We start from the raw sequence: 11,399 nt of genomic DNA, 5'->3' as shown, positions 1-11,399 counted from the left end.
CATGCATACATGCATACATGCATACATGCATACATGCATGTATGCATGTATGCATACATGCATACATGCATACATGCATACATGCATACATGCATACATGCATACATGCATACATGCATACATGCATACATGCATACATGCATACATGCATACATGCATACATGCATACATACATACACACACACATGCATACATACGTACATACGTACATACGTACATACATACATGTACATACTTGCGGCTATGGGATAATTTTTTAGCGGAAATTGGATTCGGGGAGAAGAGACCTTGCTGCCGGAGAAAGAAGGTTTGAAGAACCTTTTCCAAATTTGAGCTCGGTTGTCAAGGCAACCGAGATGATAGAGGAAAATGATGCTGACATTGCCCCTTTGAAATCTCGTGTGGGTCAACTGAATGACTGGATGAGTGAAAATGCATGTAAGAAACTTTATTGCTCATTTCTTGACTATCTGTCAGGGGACTATCTTTTTAGGTAATGCCATAAAAACTATCTTTTCAGCATTGGATAATGTTTTAAAACTTGTTTCTCTCAAATTTTTCTTTTGGATTTTGAATAAAACAAAATGTAATTGCCCAGCAGTATATCAATAATCTAGAACAATAAAAACATTTATGCAGAAACTCATTTGTACGTAGATGCTAATGGATTTCCTTTCTGAAAGCTAGGTAAGCTATACATGTAAATAGTGTAGTTTACAACAACGTGTTACAACTAAACGCTTCTATCTTTTAGCCAACAAACCACCAAATTTGTCAAAATATCGTGATGTTTTGACTAGATATATTAAGCTTGAATTGTTTTACTTATTCATAAACTGTAGATATTTAGTTCAGCATTTCACTGGCAGTTTTTATGTAAAAAATGTGCCAGAACATTTTTTCAGTCTTTTCTGTTTAGTTTTTAGCTCTTACTTGCTGAATACGTGGTGTTGCAGGAGTGAGTAAAAACATTTACAGTTCTAACTTTTAAACAAATGTGTTTGTTTATGGTTTTGTGTTTGCTCATTGCATAACTTTAATATTTGAGAGTTCAAAAGCTAAACTAGATTAAGATCAACTAGATTTACTGAATTAAAAACATCTTTTGCCTGTGATACACATTTGCTAAATATTCAAAACAACTTATTAACAGTGGCAGGTTATATAGTTGCCATTGGTTAATTTTCTTTATCCAAGGATTTGAGTTATCTAGGCTAGTCTAAATATTTACTATAATAAGAGCCGTGCTTTTCTGGGTATTAATAAAGGTTACACCTCGTAGGTATCAAACTTTTACATTTGGCAAAAGGCACAAATGTGAAGAAAAGCCACTACCATTAAGCCAAACAGTTTGCTTGCCATGCCGTAGAATAGTTGTACTTATGTGTATAGTCGTTATATGTCATGGTCTTTGACGCAATCAGGTTCTTTAAGCATGCTAAAATTATTCAAACATGTGAATTTTTCCATGTTATTGCAAGCAGGCCATTTGGCATAAGGGATAGTGTGTGTGTGTGTGGGTGCGTGTGCGTGTGGGTGTGCGTGTGTGTGTGCGTGTGCGTGTGCGTGTCAGCATAACAGTTGTGCGAGTCCGGCGCTAGTGTGAAGGGGATATTTTTGTTCTTATAATTATAATGGTATATCTAAACATACAGACATCAAACCAACAAACGACAAACACTGAAATTCATATAAATTGATAAGCATATGTCTAAAGTCATAGTGAAATTATTGAAACACTATTGACATTTCAGTTTAGTTTGAGATCATTAGAGATCATCAGAAAACCCAGGAATTATATATCTGCGCAATAACCTTGAAGTGCTAGAAAGCAGTTAATTATTACTGGTGGTAATGCGCTGATCTATTATGCTGAAGGGTCTGGGATCGAATCCCATATAAGGCAACTTTTGATATAAACCTCAAACCATTACTCTAGCCTGTCTCACAGACAGACATGGCTCTAATTATAGGCACGATTCTAGTTTAGTTTCTGCAATTAGAGAATACGTAGTTGCTACAACAGCTGATCTTCAGGTGTTACTCAACAATCTATAAGCATTGTTAAATGTGCAACTGCAACTGTCATTCTACCAAAGAGTAGACGAGTAGTAGTTGCCAACAGGTTCTACCAGTTTCAGGGTTACCCCACCACTACAACAGGTGGTGCAAGCTGCACCATTTTAAATATATTTAATTATTTTCAAGCTTCCACTGTGTTTTAAAGCCAAGCTGCTTCACAGGTGATTGTGTAATATTCTGTAAATTCTAGGCTGGCTGAATAGATAGCCAAGCCCTCCATTTTATCAAAGGCAAAGCATTTGACAAACTCATTTGATATGCTGCAACTAGTAGGTTATCATAAGATAGAAATATGAGTAGTTCACAAATAATTCAGTTTATTGTCTGTTTACAAATATCACAGCCTAATGTATTTAGTAATGCTCATGAAACTTGCAGTTGGTTCTAACATAGACTGCTCAACTCTGTTGTAATTTAGAACTTCTCACCTCAATCGCTAGAAAAACACTGCAAGAATTTGTTTACTATTGCGCCAGGTACACTGCTGGAATGTCTCAGGTGCCCTACATGTAAAGGGCCAAAGAGCAAGCTCATATTTTTTTGGAAAAGACATAAATTGTGTTTACAATTTTCCGAAAATTCACATTGACTATCTGAAAAATTTGAAATCATGGTTTTTTAGTGTTTGTTTTCTTTGTGCTTTAATAATTATATTTCATATTGTTTTAGCAAACCTTCCTTGTCTCGGGGATCTAACTCAGGCTGTGCAGGAAAACATGATGCGACTCCGGAACCTCAAGTACCAATCAGTAGTAAGAATATTTGCACATTATTGAGCCACTACAATGATAGCAGAGAGAACGTAGTTGTGCCAATGTTGCCAGAGCAATGGTGGTTATTGTACATGGTTGTTTTCTGCCTCGAAATGCCAGGGTAAGAGTCTGATCATTTTTGTTTGCATAAGAGAGAGGGAGAGAGAGAGGGAGAAAGAAGGAGAAAGAGGGAAAGAAAGGGAGAAAGAGGGAGAGAGAGGGAGAGAGGGAGAAAAAGGCAGAAAGAGAGAGAACGAGAGAGGGGAGGGAGGAAGAGAAAGGGGGAGAGAGGGAGAGAGAGAAAGAGAGAAAGAGAGAGAAAGAGAAAGAGAGAAAAAGAGAGAGAAAGAGAGAGAAAGAGAAAGAAAGAGAAAGAAAGAGAGAGAAAGAGAGAGAAAGAGAAAGAGGAGGGAGAGAGAGAGAGAGAGAGAGAGAGAGAGAGAGAGAGAGAGAGAGAGAAAGAGGATGGAGAGAGAGAGAGAAAGAGAGAGAGAGAGAGAGAGAGAAAGAGAGAGTAAAAAAGAAGCAGGTTGTTTTCTGCCTCAAAATGCCAGGGTATGAGTCTGATCATTTTTGTTTGCATAAGAGAGAGGGAGAGAGGGAGAAAAAGGGAGAAAGAGAAAGAACGAAAAAAGGGAGAGAGAGGGAGAAAGGGGGAGAGAGGGAGAAAGAGAGAGAGAGAGAGAGAGAGAGGGGGGAGAGAGAGAGAAAGAGAGAGAGAGAAAGAAAGAGAGAGTGAGAGAAAGAGAGAGTAAAAAAGAGAAGAAAAGGGAGGAGGGAGAAGAGAGAAGGAGGGAGAGAAGGAGGCAGAAAAGGAGGCAGAAAAGGAGGCAGAAAAGAGGAGAAGGAATGAAAAAAGGAGGGAAAAATAGAAGGAGAGGAGAAAACGAAAAATTATTTTAGTGCTGTTAGCAGTATACAATTTTCTCCATGCATTTATTAATTTGAGAGCAAAAAGTCAAAAAGTTTCTCAGCACAAATCACTGATGACAGTAATTCAAAACATTAAACAATGTTGTAATAAAAGTCAATTTTATCTTTCATTAAAGATGAGCATACACAAAAAAGATTTTTCAGAATTTATCTGTATTTTTGCAACACTTGCGATTGTTTTTGATGTTTCAGGTGATCTGATTGCCCCAATATTTCAAGATTAAGTTTTATAAAACTTGATTGCAATTAAAACGCTTATAGATATCAAAAGTGCGATTACGGCATTTATAATTGCAAAAAGGCTGACAGAATAGAGACCAGTTGTTTGTCAACAGATAGCCACAGTTTGACACAATAGCCAGTATTAACTATCACAACAGCAACAACTAGTCACCTCATTTTTCTTCTGACTTCTGATCATTTTCACCGTGAGCAAGGTTTGTGATTTCAATCTTAAAACATCCTGGCAGTCAGATCACCTCAAACATTAAAATCAAATGCAATTGATAGAAATATACTGTTTCTTTCTAATGGAATCTACTAAAATTTTGGATAAGGTCATTTTAAATATAGACATACATGTAAGTTTGAAAATTACTTAGATTCTTAAACAATTAGATGAAATGAAAATTTACTCACAGCTATGTTAATAATAATAATGTTAATAATAATAATAATGTTAATAGTAAGTTGTTCTTGCCAAGTTTTGGATTGTTTTAAAGAAAGCTACTCAAACCTTTCATCAGTCAGGTGAGAAGGGTGAGGTAGCAATTAGCTTATCAAAGCATTAAAATCTTTTCTGAGTACTTGGCTATATAGGTAATTGGTAATATAGGTAATATAATAGGTAATTGGCTATATAACAAGCAACAAAACTTTGTACTTGGCATTGACATCTTATGAGTGTTTTCACAAAATTTTCTTTTGTGTATCATGCAACACAAACACGTAATCAATGATGTTTAACTATTCTTAACAATAGTATTTTTGAGTCTTTGCATAACATTGTTTTTTTGGTTCAGAAAATGGCTGCCAATAACTGGTAGTTATTCGTGTAAGTATTTATTAGGACACTACATTTCTGCAGTTTCTAAGATTTTTCTTAAAGAACCCTATATTTCACTGTTCAGAAGGCTCACATTTCTGTTAGTTGTAGCCCTGATACCTGCATAATTAAACAAGCTTTTAAAAATGAAATAAAAATGTGATATTAAGCTATAATTTATTTTAATTTTCTAAATATTGCTGAAGACAAGTGTCTCAAAGGATTTTTTACTTCTGAGCCTTTTTTAAATCCAATCGATTTTCTAGATGAGTATTGAAATAATCGTATATTTTAGGCATTAAGAGCTCCTGTAACAGATGGCAAGCTTGTCTGGAAGATTATTGACTATATGTCACGAAAAGTCAATGCCTTGCGGGAGCCTCACAAGTACATCGAGAGTCCACCATTTTATACAGATACTTATGGTTATAAGCTGTGTGCCAGGGTAAGTTACATGCGTCTTTTTTCTCTAATGCTAAGTACTTCTCCATTATTTGAGTTTGTATAATTTGATTTGATTTACGCTTAAGCTTAAAAAGCAAAACTAACTAAAGTGAGGGGTCTATTTGCATCATAATCTTTACAAGCAGAGCATACAAGAACTTCCTCAAAAATATTATGTGTATTTTACACTTTTTTTATACAATAATTGCAGAATTTCAACTCATTTCAATTTATGTGATATAAAAAATTTCATACAATATCTAACAATTATTTAGAATATATTGCCAGCTGCTTTAACAATCTTTTATCTAATATTTATTCTCTTAGCAGCGAAAGTAATTTTAAACACTATTTCTCAAACTATTTATTTGATTTTAGTGGATAACCATTGCCTTTTTTTTCTTTTTTATGATTTTTGTATGGCATAATTTGTAAAAAGATTTCTGATAAAAATAAGATTATTATTGACAATAAAGTGATATGCATATTACCTAGTAAAACCAAAATAGCTAAATTAATTATTTGCATAATTCTTTAAGTGATCTTTCAAAAAAATTGAATTGGCACGGGCATCTTAGACTGGGCCATCATTATGAGCGCTTGATATCTTCTTTGAGCTATGTTCAAGCAAAAGTTAATAAAAATTAGATGAGGTGTTTATTTAAGAATAAACCAAAATTACAAAATAAAATAAGTTTCAGACATTTTGTTCTAAAAGTTAAAAAATACGTACTTAGATAAATAGAATTTGAACAAACTTATAGACTTTTTCTGTAAATGATTTAAACCCTTTTTGTGGTTTTTAGCATTTAATAGCAAAAACAGTGAAAATTTATGTTTTTCTAGTAAATAGGGCATTTCTATTTTTTAATACCGTTATTTATGTTTTAACTATAAATAATAGATGATTAATATTTTACAGTTTGTTCAGTTGAGTGCAGAACTAGCATTGACATAAGATCTACAGACTTTCCCTAATCCTGATTTTTAATATTTTTCAGTTCAAACCAAAAATCTAATTGATACCCTATTTACAATTGGGTTAAGACTTCAGAGCAATGTAAAAATAAAGCAATGCTTTTTGCAAACCTCCAAAGTTGTTTCTAATTGTAAGATTAATAAAAACTTATTTTTTGTTGGCTATGATTTTACAATTATAACTTGTTAGTTTCAGTTCTACGTGCTTCTATAAAAAGAAGTCTTTTACTACAATAAGTAAAACAGGTGATGCAGTTAAACAGTTTTACAAGAAGTTAAAGCTTTGGTATTATACAAGTTGATGGATGTAAATTTACCTGTTGTATTTTTTAAGGAGCTATCATGATTATTTGGTGCTCTGCAACAAATCAAGCACATTACTTTGTATTCTTATAAACAAAGAACACTGTTTTAACATACAAGCGTATTTTAAGCTGAATTTGGTTTCTTGTGCAAAAGCTTTACTGCGGTACAATTTTATTTGTTAGGTTTAGTAAGGTTTTACGTGTTTGTCTGTGCCATACGTTTGAATAATGCTGGTTTAGCCCGTTTATTGATTTCATGATAAAATTACTGAAAGCCGATCAAATATATTAAAGCAACTAAAAATCTTTTAATATTTGTGCTTTACTCAAGTTTTGCACATCGTTTAAAGTAACTGAAAAAAGGGATTCACAAGGAATAGTTTACTGCATAGATTTTTAGCAGAATCCATAAAGTGACTGTTAGTTTCATGCTAATATTGGACAAACATGCGTGTAGGTGTTAAACTAGTTGCATGACTTGATTCTTGTGCCAAGAAAGCTGCTGAGCAATTTAGAAGTGCACAAAAGTAAACTATTTAGTCTAAAATCAACTTTTTTGTATAAAACGTTTTTACATTTTCAATCAAATAATTGACAGGTGGATGTTTAAGAATTCGGTTATCATGAACCAAATGAACTTTAAAAACCAAATATTTTATTGATTTTGTAAAATACACGAGCAAATGCGCAAGAAGTTTATGTGAAATTAGGCAAAAAATGTGGAAACACCTAACATTTACACACTCTCACACGCACGCGCACACACACCCATACACACTCATGCACACACACTCATGCACACACACTCATGCACACATGCATGCACATACACACTCTCACACACTCAATGACAAAGTGGAGTTTAACAAACATTACTGCAATTTATAACAATAGGAGCCGTATCAGACAGTTCCTCTGTTTGTCTGTCCAACCAGAACCATGCTAACAAAGAATGCGTATGCTAAAGCGTAAAGAAAAAAGATTGTTTCTTACAGCATTTGAACTCTAAAAATTTAACAATTTGTGCAGCTGCCCAGCCCAAATCACCTGCGCAAGTCACTCATTATCTTGAATTTTAGAATTGTTGCGTACGTAATTATTCTCTGTGCTTGATTGGCACACCTGATTATCTCTAATGGCAGTAGAGACTGCCAGAGCACTCACTCACTATAATAAGAGCCGTGTCTGTCTCTAGTCAATCTGAGAGTCTTGAAAAAAAAGACCACAATGTACAAGGATTAAACCCACATATGCAAGTACTCAGATAAGCGAGATACCATAAGCTTTTCTCAGCCGACTTTATACACCTGAGAATAACAGTGTGCATAGTATTACATCGGATTATCTCTTACGGCACTTGAGGCTGCCAGAATATTAGTACACGTATTAAATGCTAATGGCTTTAATGCTACCCTAAAGGCTGGCTCACATTACATCGCTGTACGCTGGTGTTTTTCTTTTGGCGTCCATCATAGATTATGTCAACTGTACATCAATGGCATCAATGAAGGAATACGAATACGTCATGAAAGTTTGCAGCTGTCACATTTTTCCAATTTTTTTCCCAGTAATAACGACCGCCTGTACAATGTGAGCCATTTTGGTGACAGTAATTCGCGGTTGTTGAAAGCATGATTTATTTATTTTTGTTTATGATAATCACTGCGAGACTAGTATTTGATTAAAGCATGTAAAAATAAAGAAGTCTTTTTCAAAAACGCTAAAATAAAAAATGAAAACACTATGTCACAGATTATTTGCCGATGCAAACGCGAATGGGTTTGGGATAGTGTGAACACCGGTATTATCGATGATCATCAAAGTATTGTGGCATCAACACCACAGTGTGAACCAGCCTTAAGTCAAAGCAATGAAATTATAGACTAACAACTAACTTTAATTGCAGGTTTACTTTGAAGGAAATGCCCCATGTCAACAAGAAGATCTTGGTGTTTTCTTTTACATTATGAAAGGAGAGTATGATGATCTCTTAGAGTGGCCCTTCAATCGAAAGGTCACCATTGGTCTTCTGAGTCAAAAGTCTGCCAGAAACAACAAAATGATTACAATTACGGTAAGTTTTCTATATAAGGCATTCATTATTGTTGTAAAAACATGTAATAGGTCCCAACTACTTAATATGCAAATTATAGACAAAATTTGTCATTGCATGAATTAATCATAAAACAAGCTCTTTGCATTAAATAGGGTATAAACTGAAAGGCACATTTATTTATGTGTAAAGTTACTATTGTAAGTTCGGCAAGGTTTTAAGGATGCTGGTATATTTGTATATCTAATACCTTTGGTACCTTAATGTTAAATAATAGCCACACAAAAATTGCAACAATTTGATGCAAATAGGATATTTTGACCCTTGATTTTATGCCAAAACCAATTGTAGATTTGTCTCTTGTTTGGCCCTTCAGTATTCAAAATACTGGCGAATAGGCATTCAGATTACGGCTTGATCAATATTTTATATAATTGAAGGTGGTAAAAAATTAAAGATTGTTATGCTGTACAAAATGTTTTGTGTTATTAAAAATACAAAACTGTTTGTGTGCTGTTTTTACTGTCGAGTTAAATTTGGTAAAAAAAGCCAAAATTATAACTAATAACAAAATTTGCTTGCGTTAAAACTATTGCTATAGCGATATAATATTTCCAGCCTTTAAAATAATAACCGATGTTGTGGCAGTTCTACATAACCTATATCCTGTCTTCCTAAAACAGTGGCAGAAGTTATACAACTTGATCAGATTACTAAAAGTTTGGTTTTTCAGTTGAAACTATACTCAACCAATGTCATGGTGACATCAGCAAAAATTGTTTCAGCTGAGTTGAATTTAAAAAAAACTGCAGAGAAAGTTTTGAGTTTTGTGTTCATTCAGTTTTACATTTGAAAATTATGTAATTGCTGCTGGAAATTTTCTATTTTTTTCATTGAAATTGCTGTTTCTATCAAGATCTTTTTTTTTTACTAGCTAGAAGTAGCAAATTGTAAAATTTTACCAAAAATAACTCTTTGAAAACCTTTTATCAGCTAAAATGTTTTCCAACAAAATAAATTTGCAAATTAATAAAAAAAAGCATCAATTAGCTAATTCACAGCTGCAATACTGAGTGAGCACAAAATTCAGAAAAAAAATTTTGCTGCCATTTTTCTAAAAATTCAACTCATCTAAAAAAAAACTTTGTGTAAGGAGATATTTGTGAGTTTCTAGTTAAGCTTTGTTAAGCATGCCACTATTCTTTTAATTTCTACTAAATCAATTTTTTTCTTTGTTATTAACTGTGTATTGCCGTAATACTAACTTTCAGTCATTTCATTTTTAAAAATCAATTTAATTCAAAAATTTAAATAAATTTAAGTTTCTAATATTATCTGCTTTTAAATTCTAATTAGTTTTATTGATGCATGAAATTAGATTACTAGCAGCTTATAATTTGGTTGTTATATTTTAGCCAGATCCAAATAGTGGTTGTTACAGCCAACCAGATGAAGCGAACGGTCTCATAGGAGTTGAGAGTTTGGCTAATCTTAAAACCGAAGTGGAAACAGATGAGTTTTTAGTTGATGACTGCATCTTCGTTGTCGTCAACGTTTCCAATAAACCCCTTAAGCATGAAAAAAGTCCTAGTTTATGGAAAAGTGTGGGAAACCTTTGGAAAGGCTATGCACAAGCGGAGGAAGAGGGAAGAGAAGATGTGGGAAATTGTTCATAATGACTATATGTAATATTTCATGACACTCAACACCTTCAGAACCAACCAACTTCCATTACTCTGTTAAATAATGAGCAATTTAAACACTTCAACATATCCCCAATTCTTGGATTTAAACTTTTCTGGTAATAAGTATATAAACATAGAATAAAGTTTTAAAACTCTTAAATTCTAGTAACTTTTAATTTTGATATTAATTTTAAAATATAGCAATCATTCCTTTAGCAAATACAAAACAAGCGAAAGAAATTTTTAATAGTGATTAAAATTAGCCAATAAGTGTGTCATGAACTTTAATTAGCCAATAAATTTGCTGCAGGTTTGTTAGGCTTAACCAATCAATGTGTGATAGAATTAATATGACCAATTGTTGTTTACCTGGTTTAAACTAGCCAATCAGTTTGTGTCGAGTGTTGTTTAGCCAATCCTTGCACGACCCACTTGAACTGACCAAATCAATGTATGACATGCTGATACTGAGATTTTAATAATAATTATAGCAGTGATATAATTAAACACTTTAATTCAGTAATATAAAACAAATTGTGTTCATTTTAAACTATTTTTGTTTTGGTCCTATAATTTTGTGTTATTCTGATTGAGTTTCTCAGAAGACTAAAACTAGCAAGTTTTGAGAAGAAAAAATAGTTTTCTCTGCCAGACAAATAAAGACTCTTATACAATAATCTATTTTCTACTATAATTAAGAAAATTTGTGCACGATTTACAATATTTGTCAACAACTTACACAAAATAACAACTCGCATTTTTTAATACATACTCAGTTTTCAACATAACACAAGTATTTCCATCTTTTGGTCACTTATTACACCGGCTTGTTAGTTTGATTATCTAATCAACCTTACCTCAGGTCATTCCTGCAAATATTATTCCTTATTAAACTCGAACCTACACATAATTTATTTTCGATTTTATTAGGTAATTTCTGATAACTATCAATATTAAAGAATATCAATATTTTTGTATCATTTTTATACTTGATATGATTATTTGACTGCCAGAATAATTAAAGATTAATATAGACAAAACTTCCTCGTGATTAAAGCAATCAGCGTAAATATACATTTAAAATTATGTCACTAGTCGTTATTGTTGTGATAGTTAATACTG

The sequence above is a fragment of the Watersipora subatra genome, chromosome 5, assembly GCF_963576615.1.
Source record: "Watersipora subatra chromosome 5, tzWatSuba1.1, whole genome shotgun sequence".
In the NCBI taxonomy this organism is placed as follows: domain Eukaryota; kingdom Metazoa; phylum Bryozoa; class Gymnolaemata; order Cheilostomatida; family Watersiporidae; genus Watersipora; species Watersipora subatra.
The sequence above is the reverse complement of the archived record's forward strand: the minus strand, read 5'-3'. Positions refer to the sequence as shown.